The 19,389-nt window shown below is 46.9% G+C and overlaps 1 protein-coding gene across 1 annotated transcript in view; it reads right to left on the bottom strand.

The window, feature by feature from the left end:
* Positions 1-15,539, bottom strand: part of POU6F1 (POU class 6 homeobox 1) — a 31,981-nt gene extending 16,442 nt beyond the window's left edge. The window contains exon 1 of the mRNA XM_077838206.1: positions 15,261-15,539. The gene's annotated coding sequence lies outside the window, so the exon portion shown is untranslated. The remainder of the gene's footprint in view (positions 1-15,260) is intronic.
* Positions 15,540-19,389: the final 3,850 nt, after the last annotated feature.

Consider the following 19,389-nt stretch of genomic DNA (forward strand, 5'->3'; position numbering starts at 1 on the left):
GCCACCTCACCCCAAGCGAAGCAATGGATCAGTGCAAGAATGTCTACTGATTTTGGGAGGAGAAATCATCCCAGGAGATGAGAATCCACCAACAGAAAAGCGAAACCCACCCCTCAGGATCAAACCATTCTCCCACTCCTTGGAAAACCAGACTCATGCCAACACATTTCTTTAGGCTGGCATTTTCCTCTCCCGCTGTCCGTGGGGGTTATGCGTCTAACTCCCATAAACCCGCTGAAAATTCCAGCCTTAAAGAGCAGCTGTTTCCAAAGAGAACACTGCCTCTTCCCTGGGCACAGGACCCTCAAGGCTTGAAAGGACTAGTGATTTTTTTTCCTGGGTGCCTAACATGAGAGACCTAAAAAGGTCCTCTTTTCCAAAGTGGGGCCTTCAGCACTCTCTGAAAATCAGGGTCCCTTTACGACGGTCCAAGACGGCATGGATGCCAACTTTCAGCTTTTCCTGCTGTTACCACTCAAGGAAGAGATCATGGAGTCATTGTGGACAGTTCTCTGAAAACATCCACTCAATGTGCAGCAGCAGTCAAAAAAGCGAACAGAATGTTGGGAATTATCAAGAAAGGGATAGATAATATGATAGAAAATATCATATTTTTATAAATATATGTAATATATGCCTCTATATAAATCCATGGTACACCCACACCTTGAATACTGTGCGCAGATGTGGTCGCCCCATGTCAAAAAAGATATATTGGAATTGGAAAAGGTTCAGAAAAGGGCAACAAAAATGATTAGGGGTATAGAACAACTTCCGTATGAGGAGAGATGAATAAGACTGGGACTTCTCAGCTTGGAAAAGAGGTGACTAAGGGGGGATATGGTAGAGGTCTATAAAATCATGACTGGTGTGGAGAAAGTAAATAAGGAAGTGTTATTTACTCCTTCTCCTAATACAGGAACAAGGGGCCACCAAATGAAATTAATAGGTAGCAAGTTTAAAACAAACATAAGAAAGTATTTTTTCACACAATGCACTGTCAACCTCTGGAACTCCTTGCCAGAGGGCGTTGTGAAGGCCAATACTATATTGGGGTTCAAAGGGGAGCTAGATAGGTTCACAGAAGATAGGTCCATCAATGGCTCTTAGCCAGGATGGGCAGGAATGGTGTCCCTAGCCTCTGTTTGCCAGAAGCTGGGATTGGGTGACAGAGCATGGATCACTTGATGATAACCTGTCTGTTCATTCCCTTTGGGGCATCTGCCATTGGCCACTGTCAGAGGACAGGATACTGGGCTTGATAGACCTTTGGTCTGACCCAGTATGGCCGTTCTTATGTTCTTCTGCTCCACTTCGAGGCCCCACTCCCACTCCACTCCTCCTCCCAAAGCCTCACCCTCGCTCGCCTCTTCCCGCACCCTCCCCTCGAGGCCCCACCCCTTCTCTGAGCACGCCCTGCCTGCGCCCTGCCTTTACTTCATCTCTTCCCACCCTCACACCTCTCTCTCCTCCCCAGCACTTCCCGCCCACCACCGAACAACTGATCGGCAGCAGGCGGGAGGTGCTGGGGGGAAAGGGAGAAGCTGATCGGTAGGGCCCAGCAAACAGCTGATCGGCAGGTGGCTTTAAAGATTAGCACTGGGACTTTGGAGCAGACGTTGGGTGTGCATGTTATTATGATGTGCACTCATGTTTCAATAATATAGGATGAAATCCTGGCCCGTTAACAGCAATGAGGCCAAAATGACACCGCTACAATATGCAGTGTGTAGTAACTGGGTAGTGTCCCTTTAAACAGTGTGTGGAATTATTACTGCAGGAAGGAACCTCACAGAAACACAGCGGAGTCCGAGTAACTGTGTTTACTAACTATATACAACAAGCAACCTATAGACATATACATGCTACTGGCAGTAGTCTGTTGGCTTCTGAAACATAAAACCCAGTGAGCGCCATTAGAAGGCTCACAAACTATTTAAAGGGATACTACGCAACTCCTAGCTGCTGCACACACTAAACTGTAAATGTAGCTGCCCAGCTCCCTTTAAAACTATCCCCCTAGTTGGCTCTGAGAATCACAACCTAAACATTCAAACAGATCCCAGGGGGCGCGGCCCAGAACCAATGCCGTCTTCTCCGCTACGCTCGGTGGCTTTTAATAGGTTTAGACCCTGCTGCCTGAGCGACTGAACTGATTGAGATCAGCCGAGTGACTGATCTGTAATATCTGATAAAAGTTTTTAAATCCCGCTTTGACTTCAGAGTAGCCAAATGCCATGGGATGCCGGTGCCTGCTTTAATTAACAATTTATTCCAGTGCAACAGAGAACAGAGTCAGGGGCCATCAGGTAGCTCTTCGATGCATCTGGCGTTATTAATAGTTAATTAGTTCTCCTACAGCCAGAGCACAGGAACCGGCAGGAAAAGTTGGAGCGAGGGACACTTGCTGCGCCAGGGACGTGCCGGTGGAAAGAAAAAGCAGAGAACTAAAGCTGCAAAACCTCCTGTGACGAAGAGACGAGATGAGCCGAATGTACAGTCATTCCACCAGGAAGGGAAGATCTGTGAGCTGGACAGGGTGGTGGCTAGTGACCGGTTTGCTGGTCTCCTGGCAGCGGTAAGACCTGCTGTGTGTCTCTGGGAGGAGACTGTAAGCTCTTTGGGGCAGGGACTATCCTTCACTTTATAGACCCTACCACAATAGGGTCACTATCTCACCTGGGGTTTCCAGGTTCTACTATAATGCAAATCATAAATAACCGCTGACCCCACAAAAAAGCTCTCTGGATAAGTTAGAGCAGCCCCAGGGGCTGTTCTATCCTCAAGCAGCCTTTCTCAGGTGGTACCACCACCCGGGATCCCCTTAGCACTGAGCATTATGGCTCCTTCCCCTTTCTGTCTCCTGCACCTGAGCTGGTAAGAGGGGAACAGCACAATTATGCACATGGCAGCTCTTTGCTGGGGGAATTCTCCTCTGCCCTTTGCGGCTCATTCACAACCCCTCCATGCTGCTGGAGAGGCATAGAGAGACTGGAGTAGGGGGGCAGCATCGGCCCCCCCGTCAATTAGAGAACAGGTTTCATAACTAAAGCTGCAATGTTTTTAAAGGCATCGGACCAAATTCAGTCCCGGTACAGAATAACTCAGCACAGTTCTCATGCTTATCAATGGAAACTCAGCCTGTTTATGCCAGGGCTGAATTTGGTTTGTCCCAGGAGGTAGTCAAGGCAGAGAAATGTCCACTGAAGAGATCTTTTTTATCAGACCTTGTCTACACGCAAATTCAAACTGGTTTGTTAAACTGGACACTCCGGTTTTGGTTTCAGAGTGGTTTATAACAGTTTGGTCTAAATTCCTTAAATTCCTTTAAGCTAAACCGAAATAAGCCCGTTTTCAACCAAAAATCACAGTCCACACAGGGGTTTACACTGGCACCACCAACGTGATTGAAATTCACCCCTTTCATTAAAAAGATTCAGCTTGCTCGTACAGACAAGACCCAAGACAAGCCCTGTCCCGGCTTTCTCTGCTGCGGCTGTACTAAATAATACTGTTTGACGGAGACATCTTTTGCACACAGGCATAATGAAACCTGCAGTAAAATCTTCCAGCTTTGCAAACGCAGGACGTGAATAAACAGCAATGAGCAATACCAAGGCTGCTGCGTATAGAGACCAATTAACAAGCTGTTTCTGAACAAACTCAGCAGGAACATCTGTATCGAGCTAGCTAGCTAGCTATTGAAAAATAAAAGGGTTAAGGACGTTGTTAGCTGGGCTGTTCGCTGTTTGCCCGGGCACAAATTCTGTTTATGGAGGGTTTCTGTTCAGCACCTTCTAAAAGCAGCCTGAAATGTTGTATCACCTCATCAGCCTAAGCAGCAGAGAGTGGAAATTTTCAGCATTCACTCAACCTGCTCTCACTGAGAATTTTCCTGCTGACTTCAATTAGAATCGGGGTCCATCCAATGCTGAACGCCTTTAAAAATCCCGTCCACAATACTTCAGCCTGGTGTATATACAGGCATACCCGTTTCCCTGTTTAGAGTTGGGGCATGATTGTGCACCAACAGCGTTAGAGTGATCATCCCTGGGTCGGGATCTGGTTATACTGGTGATTGTCTGCTCTTTTGGGGCAGAGCCTGTCTTTTTTTCCTTCTGTGTTTGTACAGCACCTTGCACAATGGAGTCCAGAGCCATGACTGCGGTTTCCAGGTGCTATGGTAACACAAATACATAAAATAATATAAAGATGCTCACACCTGTAAAGCTTACTCCTGTCATTTTACCTTAGGTCTGCTCTACGCACAGTTTTCATACTGATTTAACTACTTCATTTAAGGGTTGGTTTTTTTAAACTGATTAATATACTGGTATGTATAACCTATTCCCCAGCCAGGTCTACACTACAGATCTTTGCTGTCATAGCTATGTTGATTAAGACTGTAAAAACATCACACAAGCAATTCCCCTGTGTAGAAAGCAGCTCATCCCTGTAAGTGTCCCTTTGCTGGTATAGTTTATGTTTCTTGGGGAGGTGGTTTCAAGTGTCCTTTTGCCGGTATAAGCTGCATCCAGAAGGCTTTGCCAATATAGTTATACGGCAGAGCTTTTGTAGTGTATACTGGCTGCATACTGGTAAATAGCATTTAGCATAGCCACACCTGCGTGGGCGGTGTAGCTGCCCCCTGAGTACAATCCCATCTGAAATCCTAGGTATGCATTTAGAGCAGCTAGCCCATTCCCAGCCGCGGCTACACTGCTATTGTTAGCTCACTAGCTTGATCAGACCTAGTGCAGGGGTGTCTGCTGGAGCTGGAAATTATACCAGTGTAGACACCCCCTCAGAGGCTAAAGAAATGCAGCTGCTGATTCCTGGTGAGCCTTCCTTCATCTACTGAACCCTCACTGGGAGTCTGCCATCAAGAGCCAGGTAATGTGTATCTCACAGCGTAGTAAAGCTGATGGGGAATTTTTTGATGGAAAACGTTTTCATCGGAAGTTGCCCATTTAAAGAAGCCAAAACTTTTCACAGGAAAGGGGGGCCAGTCTCGACAAATTTTTCCACTCGACTAAAAAGTTCTGAAATTGTCAAAACGACTTTTCATTTCAAAATTTAAGATTGCTATAATTTTAAAAATACAACAAAATGGTAAAAATCGCGGCAGTGTTGGGCACCCACAGGGAGACTGCTTGATATTCAGTGGACACATTCTTAAAAAGCCAGTGAATATTTAAAAAATAGCCAGACATCTGTGCCTCACTGCAACTTTCCTTTGCAGTGAACGCTGACGCCAGGAACAGCTGTTTAAGGAAAGGTATAATTCCAAACACACTCTCTAGTGACTGAGTGAGTGTCATTCTTGGCAGGAGATGGGACTGAGCAGTTATTAGCTCGTCTGTTAGAAAAACCACAAGAGGAGAACCCAGGAAATTCTGAGTTCTAATGCTGGGTACTCATTTGCTTTTCGGCTTTGGGCAAAGCACAATCGTGGGACGAGTCGGGAGAGTTTTGTGCACTTGTCTCCCATAGGGAGCTGGGCAAATGCTTCAGCGTGATCAGCTTCTATGATTTCACTCGCTGTGCTGCAAAATAAAAAAGCTTGGTGCTGAAAATGCCCCAGCTCTCTTGGTCCTCCCAAGGTTATTCATCTGCTCCCCAGTCACATCCCTCCTGTTTGTGCATTTTAGGAACGTCTCCAGGAAACGGTGAAAAACAAACAAAATCCCATGCACTTTCCCAAGGAGGCACCTGGGCACAATGGAGTGTTTAAAAAGCAGCATAAGTCTTTACAGTTACACACACTTTAAGGTGCCTTTGCCCTGCCAGAGAGGTATAAAATGGCCTTTGTGTAAATCAGAATGAAGTTCAGTGCAAGACGCCTTCTTCAAAGTGTGCAGAGGATTAAAAAAAAAAGGGCTCTTTCAACAGAGCCTTGGAGTTTTGCTGATCAAAGTTACACTAAAAACTGCAGCAAAGAGCAGCTCGAGACGGGAAACATACTTGCGGCTTATGGGAAGTTTATCTCTGCACAGATCTACAGCAACAAAACAAGATGAAGAGCCACTTTCAGAATCTCAGGTACAGTCTAACAAGAGTGAACAAGACTCACTAATCAGGTTCTATCTACTGTATTTATCAGAGCAGGATACTTCCATCTTTTCAGGCCTTCCCAGTGCAGCAGAGTCAAATAATGGGCAGAGAAGAGAAGCCGAGATCTCTCTCAGTGTGGTGCAAAAAGACCCATTAGCGTGATGGACGATTAAACAGACATTTCATAATGTCAAGCTCAGTGCAGTTCCGTGGCATGGCTTGGATTTCCTCACGGGCTGGCGCTCATTGAGCAGATATTCTGCGAGTGTGTCATACCATTTCATTTTGCTTCTTCGCACATTTTTGCAATCAATGGGACAAATCATGTGCCCAGATGGTGGTGTTGAGCGCACGCAGCACGAAAACAGCCATTTCACAACAGATGGTGACGAGAAACTGAAATGCACTAAATTATACTACTAATAATAAAAAAGAATTGGAAAAGAGAGGGAGAAGATGATTTACGAAGCTCCAGTTTTCACTGTGACTATAACTGATGTGTTAATTACTAGTGTTGATGAGTCAGAGATGTGACGGCCTGGATACCATTCCAGTGGGAATCTCACTTTGAACAAACATGCCACAGGTGAGAAGTCCGAAGAGTCAGATTTTCAAAGGTGCTTAGGCATCTACGGACACAGATAGGTACCTAGTGTTGTCTTCAAAAACGCCTAAGCTAATTGGGCCCCCAACTCCCAGAGAAATCAATGGGAATTAGACGAGTAACGTGCTATAAGCCTTTTAGAAATCCCACTAAGCACCCATCCGCATCTTTAGGTGCCTTAAATACCTTTGAAAAATTAATGCCCATCCTCATCGGAGTACTGTGAGGGCTCCTGTACTGAGGTGTGTTATATGCTCAGGTACTAAAGTGGGGAGTGCCACAGAAATGTCAATATTACCAACTAAATTCTGTTTCTGTTGGAGTTAATGACAAAGTTCCCATTGATTCGATGGGAGCAAGTTTGGACCCCACCGGAAGGGGCCCATGAGCCTGCAAGCAAAGGGAATAGTAACTAATGATGATAATAGTTCTTGTCAGCCATAGCTTTTGAAGCACTTTACAAAGGAAGTCAGCACCATTATCCCCATTTGACAGATGGGGAAACTGAGGCATGGAGAATCTGAACCATCTTCCCTACCAATCTGAAATGGATCCTGGGTTCTACTGTAAGGCAACTACCCCCAACCTTCTGGGACACTGCACCATTTCACTAGGCCAAGGCAAGACTGTGATTACCCCATTGCTGACCACCACTTCCTGTCCCGTTACACCAGTGCTAACCCATCAGGGAGTGTATCCTAAGTACAACTGTGGGTTAGATCATGCACACACTGAATGAAAAATGGGCAGCCACAATGCACTGGGGCTCAGTATTAAGGGGGCTAGGGAAAGAGGTTACCCGTTACAAAAGGCTGAAATTACAGTGCTGATACCTGCACCAGTGGTTAATAGCACAAGAGGAGACTAAGACATGAGGCATCAGAAGCTTTGAGACTGCTGAGCCTCCCACTTCTGCCATCCAGAGTTAGGGGTTCAATCATGCACTCTGGTCCCCATACAGCAAAACACTTAAGAACATCATGTGGTTTTAACGTTGAGCAAGGCGGGTGATTTCATATGCTTAAAGTTAAGCATGTGCTGAAGCGCTCTGATAGATTGGGAACAAAGTGCTCGACATCTGGCAGGATCGAGCCCATAAAGCAATTTCGCAGTCACTCAGGCTCATATTAGGGCTGGTGCAGGGTGACATTGTGTCACGGACTTCGGTGGTGTTATGCTGACTCATGCCAAATGAAAACCTGCCTCTCATTTTTGTAGTATCATAGAATCATAGAACATCAGGGTTGGAAGGGACCTCAGAAGGTCATCTAGTCCCACCCCCTGCTCAAAGCAGGACCGATCCCCAACTAAATCAGTATTCCCAATTTGTAAAGCCATTCAGCACAAAATTCATGGAGTTAAAGGTTCTTAGAATCATAGAATATCAGGATTGGAAGGGACCTTAGGAGGTCATCTAGGCCAACCCCCTGCTCAAAGCAGGACCAATCCCCAATTTTTGCCCCAGATCCCAAATGGCCCCCTCGAGGATTGAATTCACAACCGTAGGTTTAGGAGGCCAATGCTCAAACCACTGAGCTATCCCTCCCCTCCTTCACATGTATGTGACTAAATGCTTGTCTACAAGAGGAAACTGACCACAACTGCTTTTGTAGAGTAGTTTATGTCACAATAGCTATTCTGGTCAGTTTCTCCCTGTACACAAGTCCTTATTCTCACTGTTTAAGACTTTAAGTGGTCTGCAGGGATTGTTGTATCTTTCAGACTGGTTGCACTTGTATCTCTTGAGAGATCAATTAAATGGACAAACTTGAACTCACAAAGACCACAAACATTTGCTTTTCCAATGAAGCTACCTAAAGGTCTAAACTGCAATTTAATTAAATTAAACCCTGCATTTAATCATAAAAAGCCATTCATCATCACATGGGTCCAAGCACACATGTTGTGCCTCATGTTTAATCTCCCTCTTTTCCATTCATATTCGTTTTCAGAATATTAAGGACATTTCAACCTGGTTTTGCAATTAATTCCTCCCCCCAACAGCCTCCCCCACAAAACACTAAACCTTTGTTTGCATTTTGACCAAACCTTTTCCTCTGGGAATCTCAAAGTACTTCACAATTAACGTCACAATGTTCTCAGAGGAAGGCAAATATTACCAACTGCATTTACTGAAGGGGAAACTGAGGCAGAAGGAGTAACTTGTCTAGCATCACACAGTGAATCACTGGCAGAATGAACACTAACACTCAGGAGCACACAAACCCTGGGCTCCTTCTCAATCCACTCGCCCATTCTTCCTACGGTTCTGATCTAGGCTCTGATCCTGGAATCAGGTCCCCAGAGAGAAAGATTCAATTACAGCATCAGACCCCTAAGAGGACAGGCCCCCATTTAGTATGGCTGAATCACACATTGTTTTTTACAGTCTGAAGCAGTGTCCAGATAGAAAAGAAAAAGCACCTCAGTCTTAAATCCCAGTTTAGTGTAATTCTAAATAAATATTCATAAAAATAAACAAGCCAATCTTGCTCGAAGGCAGATGCTCATGTCAGTTACAGTCTATATAAATGGGGATTTATGAGCAACAATTTCCAAAGCTCCTAAGTCATTTAGGAGCACAAGCCCCATTTTTAAAAAGTGACTTCAGCACTTAAGGCTGAGATTCTCAGAGGTATTTAGACACCTAGCTCCCACTGAAATCACATTTTGGGTACTTATCCAATTAGTCCTTTCCAGCCTCACTCTAATATAATAAAACAACGATAGTATTGCAGCACTTTTTATCAGCAGATCTTCACTTCACGGAGAAGGTCAGTATCATTATCTCCATTTTACAGATGGGAAAGCTGAGGCAGGGGGCAGTGACGTGACTTGCCTGCGGTCACCCAGCAGGCCAGTGGCGGAGCCAGGAATAGCATATGACCAGTGGACAGCATGCCCATCCTTTCCTCTGCAGCATGTTGCCTAACTCAACTACTCTAAATCACGTTTACTCGTGATTAAGACGAGCCCTGGGACTGGGATTCGCAAAGAGGTTAAAGGCTAGAAACATGCACACACACATCTAGGCACAACAGCAGGGCAAACTTCCAGCACCCTTACTCATCCCTTAATGTAGCACAAGATTATTCCCAGAGCAACGGGCATGGCTTGATTCTCATTTACAGTAATGTCCCTTCCCATCACTGTGGCTCTCCAAGGAGGCAAGTAAATGTAACATACGCTCATTTGAAATCCCCATTTGCACCAGAACAGTGCAAAGTGGTCTTAGTGAACTGAGCATCAGACATAGGGTGCAACTGTTCTACAAGTAACCATCATAGGACAGCCCCCAACTGTTTGCTGAAACAAAACTGGATTCCTCCTTCTGAAGGTAAAAATAAAACCACAACCAAAATCCACTCTATATAATAGGGGGAAACTTCAGTTCTGTGCTTGGGAGCTTCAAAATGGCCTATCCAATGTTTCTGAAAATGTGCATTTGCTCCCCGGGGAATGCACCCTGCTTGGCACGTTTCAGAGTGAAGTTTTATGGCTATTTTTAAACTCCTAAAGATGGGGGGGAGGGGTAATGAAAAATCAGAGACAGCCTCTGATCAGAGTTCGATTCCATGCATCTGAAGAAGTGGGGTTTTTTACCCACGAAAGCTTATGCCCAAATAAATCTGTTAGTCTTTAGGGTGCCACCGGATTCCTTGTTGTTTTTGTGGACACAGACTAACACGGCTACCCCTCTGATACTATCTTCGAAGACAGAGATTTCTGCCACCAGCATAACTTTGGAACATACGGCCGCTCCCCAAAGCTCTTGGTTACTATCTCCTACAAGAGGAGTGAGCCTCTTTCCTGGAAAGCTTGTGCCAGGGCTGGGCCGGGCCAGCTAACTCCACCAGCCAAGCCAATGAAAACTCATTTGTGACACATAAAGGACAGCCGCTCCAACGTTACCGTAAAGCTATGAAAATCTGTACTGAGTTGCTATAAAGTGGGCTGTCATCAGATCAGGCTGCTCTGCTGACCTAAGATGACAGTTTCGTCAGCAGAAAGAATTACAAATTGGTTACTGTTAAATGTACTTTGAGACAAATAGAAGTGGGCCGTAGGGCTGCCTGTAATGAACTGCGGCTTCAAGCTGAGTTTCAGGACTGAAGAAATCACAAGAGGGAATTCATGTCTGCAAAGCATGTGCAGCTTCTGCAAACTTTAAAGAGCACCTCCCACCCACAAGAATGCCTTATTTTACGTTAAAAGAAAAGGAGTACTTGTGGCACCTTAGAGACTAACCAATTTATTTGAGCATAAGCTTTCGTGAGCTACAGCTCACACATCCGATGAAGTGAGCTGTAGCTCACGAAAGCTTATGCTCAAATAAATTGGTTAGTCTCTAAGGTGCCACAAGTCCTCCTTTTCTTTTTGCGAATACAGACTAACACGGCTGTTACTCTGAAACCTTATTTTACGTTGACGTACTTACTGGCATCTGTGCAAAGGAACTAGAGGTCACTTGCATTTGCCAGTAGTTGGTTGGCAGTTTTTTTAGCCCTGATCCTGCAGTCGATTGCTCATGGGCAGACTCCAGAACCTGTTGCCATAACTGGGACTTCAAGGAAAGCCAGAGACAACCTGCCAATCCCTTTACCGATACACTTGCCATTCCCGTTTCAAGGCAAGTGGAGCAGTGAGTAACGAACAGGGAGCTTTCATCTGCATCCAGAACATTTTACTAAATACATTAAAAAACAAAGAAGCCAGACGTGACTCAACTCCTGCCAATTTCTGGGTTTAACTCCCAGTTATTTGCCAAACCCTGTTAGTACCTTTAAAATAAACGTTTGTTTTCCCTGCTTTTCCCTCGTTACAATCGCTGCAACCTTCGAAATAAGGATGATACTCTATTAGAGAGCCAGTGCGACCCACTGGATTAGGAGATCTGTTCCTAGCTCTGTCCTCGACCTGCTGGATGACCTGGGGCAAATCACTTAATTGCCCCGTGGCTTGTTTTCCCTCCCACCCTTTGTCTATTTTGATTGTAAGCTCTTCAGGGCAAAAACTCTCTCCCTATGGGTTCGTACCACACTCAGCACAAAGGGTTCTACTATAATACAAATCCTAATAATATGTTTGCTTGACATCTTCCTGAATTCGGTCAGTGTGGTCTTGGAAGCCGTATTTGTTTACAAGTATCTCCGGACTGCACATTCGTTACTTTCTCCTGAGAGGGCGGGACGTATTACTATCTTTGTTTTACAGCTAGGGTATTGAGAGATTAAGTGAATCGCCCAAGGTCAGGTGAGAAGCCTACTGCAGCGCCAGGCACAGAACTCAGATCTCCTGAATCCCAGTCCAGTACATTAACCATAAACTCAGTCTATCAGTTGTGAAGGAAGTTCATAATATTGATTCCGGCAGGTCCTGCCAACATAAAAATATGTCACCTACCAAGCAAGCCTAACCTAAAAAAATGCACATCTCCCAGCTTTCCAACAGGGTGGCACCTGAGTAATCCTGCAGAAACCTAACATTCGCTCCCCAATCGATACCTATGTAGCACGGGTGGTAAAACCACCACCACCATGTGCGTAATTGTGATGGGAATGCATGAGAAAAATCGGCTGGTTTCTTCTTAATATTTCATGCCCAAAAACATTTGATCACTTTGACTGCAAAAGGTGAGACAGAGAATAAAGCCAGCTCCTTGGAGACAAGGATGGAAGGTCATACTGCTCAGTGCATCAAATGCAGTATTGCCGGGCATTTCCATGGCCCTGATCGCGCTCCCCCCCACCCCCCCACTGGCAGGACATCTGTCTCAACAGGTGTTTCCTGGTCAAGCAACTCTTACTACCAAGGTCTATTAGTATTTAAAGCCTTTAATATATAATGTTGGGGTATGTAAGGGTTAAGTAAAGACCTGGGTAACCGCTATCATGGTAATAGGGAGGGAGGCACATGCAAGCACTGATTCTTCGCTTGATAAAGCTGCCGTCCTTTTCCCTTCCCTTCTGCTTGTTAAGGATAGATAAGCCTTGCAGTTGCATGAGAAATATGGTTGTCTGAAGGATCTTTGTTTGAAGAAGTGTTATCTCCCCTCTCCCAGCTACATAAACAAGCTCAGGGTCACGGCCCCTTCCCAGGATGACCAGATGTCCTGATTTTAAACGGACAGTCCCGATTTTTGGGTCTTTTTCTTATATAGGCTCCTATTACCCCCCACCCTGTATCCCGATTTTTCACACTTGCTGTTTGGTCACCCTACCTCTTCCTCCCTCCCCCGGGAAGTGCTGATTAAGGGAACTTGTGGCTACAATTACTGCAAAGAAACGTACCTTCAAGGTAAAGACATGTCTGTACAATATGCTTAATGCTGTAAATGGTAAACAGGGGAGGGTATAATTATATTCAGTATATAACTATTAATATTCATTATATGGGCGTTCATATTATTAAATAAAGGTTTTGGGGGCGCTGTAGTAAACGTGGGTATTTACATATTAACTTAGATAAAAGAATGTGACGTGATTAACTCGGGGCTTACTCGACAACTGGGTCGAGGGGAACAAGTACTGCAATAAAGAAGTCCGTTTACTCAATCCGCCTCTGGGTCAGCCTGCTCCTTCTTTCCATCTCTAACATATAAGTGCTGTCTCTGGGGGAAGGGCAGCCTGCGTCTTAACACCTTGTCACAAGCAAGTACAATCGTTACCATTAGAAGCGGCAGTTGTATCAGGTTAGCATCCTGAGGGGATGAGAACATGGAGCTCGCCGCTTTCCCTATACAAAGCCCAGCCAATGCAGCCTTAAGACAACTCCAGAATCTTTTGTTTCCATTCCCTTTGGTAATTCCTATTTATTTGTATCGGAGTAATGCCTAAAGACCCCAGTAAAAAATCAGGGACACATATTTAGCTACTAGGGTGTCTGTCGTGCTGACCACTGCTGTCCAGGGTGCCTGCCAGCCTGTGGGTTTGGGGTGCCATCAAATTCACCATTATCCTCCATTGCTCTGGTGCAAATTAGCACTAGCAATAATACCCACCTTTCATCTAGCGCTTTTCATCAGTAGACCTCAAAGTGCTTTACAAAGGAGGTCAGTATCGTTTGTGCCCATTTTACAGACAGGGAAACTGAGGCAGGGAGGTGACGTGACTTGCTGAAGGTCACCAGCATGGCAGTAGCAGAGTTAGGCATAGAGGCACTTCCCCGGGAGACACACTTCTCTCTGACTCTAAGCCCCTCTCCCTACAGGGGCACCTAGCTCAGGGAATGCTTAAAGGGGTCCTGGAGAGATAATACAAACTCCCAGTTTGTGGCAATTAGCCCCAGTAACATATTCCTCGGCCTCAGGGGCAGCCCCTCCCCAGCCACCCAGGGGGCTCCAGCCCCCAGCGCAGGGGGGCTCCAGGGCCCAAGGGCAGGGGGCAGCCCCACCCCACCCAGCCAGGCATGAGACACAGCCCGGCAGGGAGGAGAAGCCCCAGTACCCCAGTCCCTGCAACGCGTCTCCCTCCCAATCAGGCAGCTCAGCCCCATGGCCCGGCCCCGGCAGCTGCTCCCCCAGGCCGGTGCCTCGGCAGCCCCCAGTGCAGCCTGAGACCCCACCCCCGGGCCCCGCCGTCTGCTCGCCGCCTACAGCACAGCACAGCGCCCCCCGGGGCGGGCACAGCCCGGCCCCCGCTGCCCGATCCGGGCAGCTCCTACCGCGGTCCCTTCCCCGCTGCCCCCCAGCCCCTGGCTCCTCCGACCCCCGGGTCCCCCCCAGCCCCCGATCCCCGGGGGTCCCCCAGCCCCTGGCTCATCCGATCCTCGGGTCCCCCCAGCCCCCGAGGCTGATCCGATCTCCGGGTCCCCCCAACCCTTGTCTCCCCCGATCCCCGGATCCCCTCCGAACCCCGGGTCCCCGCAGCCCCCGATCTCCGGGGGTCCCCCAGACTCCGATCCCCGGGGGTGCTCCGACCTCCGGGTCCCCCCAACCCTTGTCTCCCCCGATCCCCGGATCCGCTCCGAATCCCGGGTCCCCCCCAGCCCCCGATCCCCGGGGGTCCCCCAGGCTTCGATCCTTGGGGGTCCCCCCAGCCCCCGATCCCCGGGGCTGCTCCGATCTCCGGGTCCCCCCAACCCCTGTCTCCTCCGATCCCCGGAGCACCCCCAGCCCCCGATCCCCGGGGGTCTCTCGAAGCCCGGCTCCCCAATCCCCTTCAGCCTCTGGCTCCTCCGATCTCCGGGTCCCCTCAGCGCCCGACGCCCAGGTCGCTCCGATCCATGGGGCTCCCCCCCACCCCGACTCCCCTGGTCTCCCCCCCAAACCCCAGAACCCCCTGAGCTCCCGACCCCTGGGGGCCCCGATCCCAGGGGCTCCCAACCCCGGCTTCCTGACCTCCGGGCTCCCCTTAACCCCGGCTCCTCGGTCTCCCCCCCCCCCCAACCCCAGCCCCCTCAATCCCGGTCTCCCCACGACCCAGTCTCCCCGGGCTCCCCCGGCCCCGGCTCCTCCGCTTGCAGCGGCCCCGGCCCCGGTTTTTCTCTTTATCATAAATATATAAATTATGCTAATTAAGACCATTGCATATTCACCGAACCGGGTCCCCCCCGCCCCCCCTGCCCGCCCCACCGCACCCCCTCTCCCGGGCCCCGCACTCACCGCGCCGGCAGCCGCTCGCCCCCCGCTCGGGCCGGGGCTCCGAGCCGCTTTTTTGCTGGGAATAATTAACAATTCATCTCACAGCAGCGGAGCGGAGTCTGCTGCACACAAAGGGGGGGGAAGGAGGCGGCAGCCCCCCCACTCCGCCTGCCCAGCCCAGCCCTTGCACCGAGATCCCCGGGGCTCTGCGCCGGGCCACCCCCGCTTGCAGCCGCCTCAGCCCCGGGCCCCCGCTGGGGGAGTTGCGGCGGGGGAAGGGGATTTTTTTGGTTACTTGGATTTTTTTTAGCTGCTGCGTCATGAACATAATTTATGCAAAGGCCTTTGCCGCATCCTGCAGGCTGCAGAGCTGGCCGCGGCCTCGAGGGGGCGCAGGGACCCCCCCCTCCTGTAACAACCCTCCCTCCGCCCCCCAAATCTCCCTGTATAAACCCCCCACCACCACCACCCCAACCTGAAAAGTGCCCCTTTGGTATCAGACACTTTGCGTTTCCCCTCCCAGCACTTGGCAAACATGAGCTGGTTCATGACGCCCAGTGGGGGGAATCTCAGGCATGGGTGGGAGGGGGGTGTGTGAAACCACTGCCCCCCATCAAGGTCATACAGCAAGTCACCACCGGCAGAGCCGGGCGAAGTAGGCCTGACTTGCTGATTCGTTCCTCCCCGTCTCCCTTCAACTAGCTCATCAAAACCCTAATGCAGCATTTCATAATAATAAATTAATACATTAAGAATAGTATTCACATGAGCTGCCTGGGGACAGGACAAAGGACTCTGACTGTTTCCTCACCTTATCTGGCTCTCTCATGGGGCATAGCTTGGACCTGGAAATCTGCACATCACTAAGGTTGCCTCCCATCCAGGTGTTCCCAGGATCGTTCCTTTTTCGAATCTGACAGCCGCTGTCAGGGTCCTCAGTACACACTGCCAGCAGTCCAGCGTTATGGGATCAGGATCTTCCCGGATGTCCTGGTTTTTGTACCTCAGAGGTAGCAACCCTACCCACCGCCCTTGTTATAAAAACAAAACTATACTGTACCATGAAAACTGTTCCAAGGGGCCAGCCTAGTTAGCAGTCGGGGGTCAGGGTGTCTGTTAACGGTACTGGAAACCTTGAAGATATACGTTAAAGCAGGGGTTTGGCTAGGAGAGGAATAGCACAATTATTGCAGGTCCCTTCCGCACTTTGCAAGAGTAATGTTGCAAGAGCTAATAGTACTGTTACTCTCAGTACTAGTACTCTCCAAGCACAGAACGCAAAGAAGCCTGCATTCCATACTAACTGTGGTTCTTATCATCCTTTCCTGAAGTCAATCAGAGGACCCCTAGTGGGACCAGAAGCAGCTTGTGGCCTGGCTGTCCCTCCACTTGGAGCCCTACAAGGCCTGACTATTATAGTTCCGGAGCCAACTTCATGATCATTACCCAAAAGAACCACAGTAGTCGCTCTCTCTCTCTCTCTATTTATATAGACTGATCAAGTATCCTACACATGGTTAACAATATAGTAAAAAGAACAGGAGGACTTGAGGCACCTTAGAGACTAACCAATTTATTTGCGCGTAACCTTTCATGAGCTACAGCTCACTTCATCGGATGCATGCAGTGGAAAATACAGTGGGGAGATTTATATACACAGAGAACATGAAACAATGGGTGTTACCATACACACTGTAACAAGAATATAGTAAAAACATCCTGATTGGTTAATAACTTAGATTGGTTAATAATTAAAGCACAGGGTGTTTTAATATCATATGCTGCAAAGCACTGCAGGAGACACATTAAAGAACTACTTGCGGCTCCTCAACCTTGTCTGAGTATCACTGTTGTACCATTATTTATAAGGCCATCCTGGCTGGCCTCTTGAACCTACCTACAGGCCTAAATGCCCCGAGGCAGACCTGTGCTCATACACGCTTTGATTTCCAACACAGCGAGTGCTGTTGGAGAGATCTGTGCGTGTACTTAAAAAGCCTGGTGAAGAGAATAAAATGTATCAACTCCTCACAAGCAATGCAGTCCCGAGGAAATTAAACATTGTGCATCATTGCGATTGTTCAGTCTGGAGAAGAGACGGCTGAGAGGGGACATGATAACCGTTTTCAAATACATAAAAGGTTGTTACAAGGAGGAGAGAGAAAAATTGCTCTTCTTAACCTCTGAGGATAGGACAAGAAGCAATGAGCTTAAATTACAGCAAGAGTGGTTTAGGTTGGACTTGAGGAAAAACTTCTTAACTGTCAGGGTGGTTAAGCACTGGAATAAATTGCCTAGGGAGGCTGTGGAATCTCCATTGTTGCAGATTTTTAAGAGCAGCTTAGACAAACACCTGTCAGGGATGGTCTAGATAATACTTAGTCCTGCCATGAGTGTAAGGGACTGGACTAGATGACCTCTCAAGGTCACTTTGAGTTCTATGATTCTATGACATGTGCCTGCCAAACAACCCTGCATTCCTTAGCTGTCCAGGTTACTTGCTTTCTCCTAGGGCTTGAGACAAAGTTCTTGAAGTCAGTAGAATGAGTCACATTGACTTCAAGGATTTTGGAGCTAGACCCTAGGGATTAATAGTTGTTGGGATAAGGAATTGGGTTGTTAACTCAGTGCATTGCTATAGCTTGGCTCAGCCCAGTGCTTAGGCTGCAAACCTGAGACTTGGGTTCAACATCCACCCACCTCTGCTACAGGCTTTATGTGTAACCTTGGGCAAGTCTCCTTGCTGTGAGCCTCAGTAATAGTAACTGACTTCACAGAGGTATTGTGTAATACATTAAAGATTGTGGCATGTTTACGGTAATGGTGACCATATAAGCACCTTAGTAAAATAGCAAGCTACCTCTAATCCACATGGAGCCAAATTCATTCTTAATGTTACTTCACAGTCATTCAATTTAGGTGTGAATTTTGACTTTGAGACTGCATGCTATATGAGGCAGGGACTGTCTTTATTTGTTTTGCTCAGCAACAAGGGCATCATCAAGTGAATAGATAATAATCATACTCAGGAAAGTGATGCACTGATTACTTTTATTGAAGTGGCAATATATATATATATATAAAAGACGACTTTCTGAATTCTATTGAGCACCTGTATTTTATGAGTGTGATCATTCAGGAAACTTTTGTCCAGTTCACTTCAAATTTTGTACAAGAATTCTACCTCCATTTCAGATCTAACCTACCAATTTTGAGGCAGATAAAAGGAACACAAAGATCTCTTTTAACTGAATACCTCATTAAAAGCACAGATGCAATATTTGCGGTTTTTCAAAACAAGCCAACTTATGGACCAATTACAGCTAGTTTTGACTCGTTACAAAAGAACACAAAGTATATTATTATCTTGCATTGTGCATGTTTTAAAATGTGTAATTGGATAAATTATAACTTCTTTCTTATCTTTAAGCAGAAGTAAGGGGGAGAAGGCATGTCTCAGTTGCTGGTGCCTCTTAAAAACAAACAACAAATGGTCTGATGAAGAATGATTTTTACCTCATTCTTTCACATCTAGGATCAATTAGAAAGAATTACAGCTTCTGTTTCTCTTCACAGAGAAGCTATTGGATTAATTTTAAATTGTTGCCTTAAAATGTACCTTTCTGAGTTCACCATAAGATATTCAAAATGTGCCTCTAAAATACATTTCAGGATATATGTGAATTTATATATATCACAACTTACAAGAGATGCATTCATTTTTTTAAATGTGTAAATACTATTTGTAATTTTTTGGGGGGCTACCCTTTATTCTGCATCCTATTTCTGTATACAAAAATGTTTCTCGAATGAAAATAAGCTAAACTAGACTATCCCATCTCTACTGGCATAACATGATATTTAGTACTAATTAGTAACAAATCTGTTTTGTAGAGGAACTCAGTAAACATGATATTATGTAAGCAATTCTTTCTGAGGTCCGGATTCAAGAAAGCACTTAAATACATTGACTTCAACAGGAGTTAAGGATGGATTTAAAATTAAGCACACGCTTACATGGCTTCCTGAATTGAGGCTTGATCCAGATGTTAATACCAATGCACGGATATTAACAAATGCACAACCAATGGTGACAACATTTTTTAAAATAACCAAATCAGTTATGTTAAAATGGCTTTGCTTCAGTACA

The sequence above is a fragment of the Eretmochelys imbricata genome, chromosome 20, assembly GCF_965152235.1.
Source record: "Eretmochelys imbricata isolate rEreImb1 chromosome 20, rEreImb1.hap1, whole genome shotgun sequence".
NCBI lineage: Eukaryota > Metazoa > Chordata > Testudines > Cheloniidae > Eretmochelys > Eretmochelys imbricata.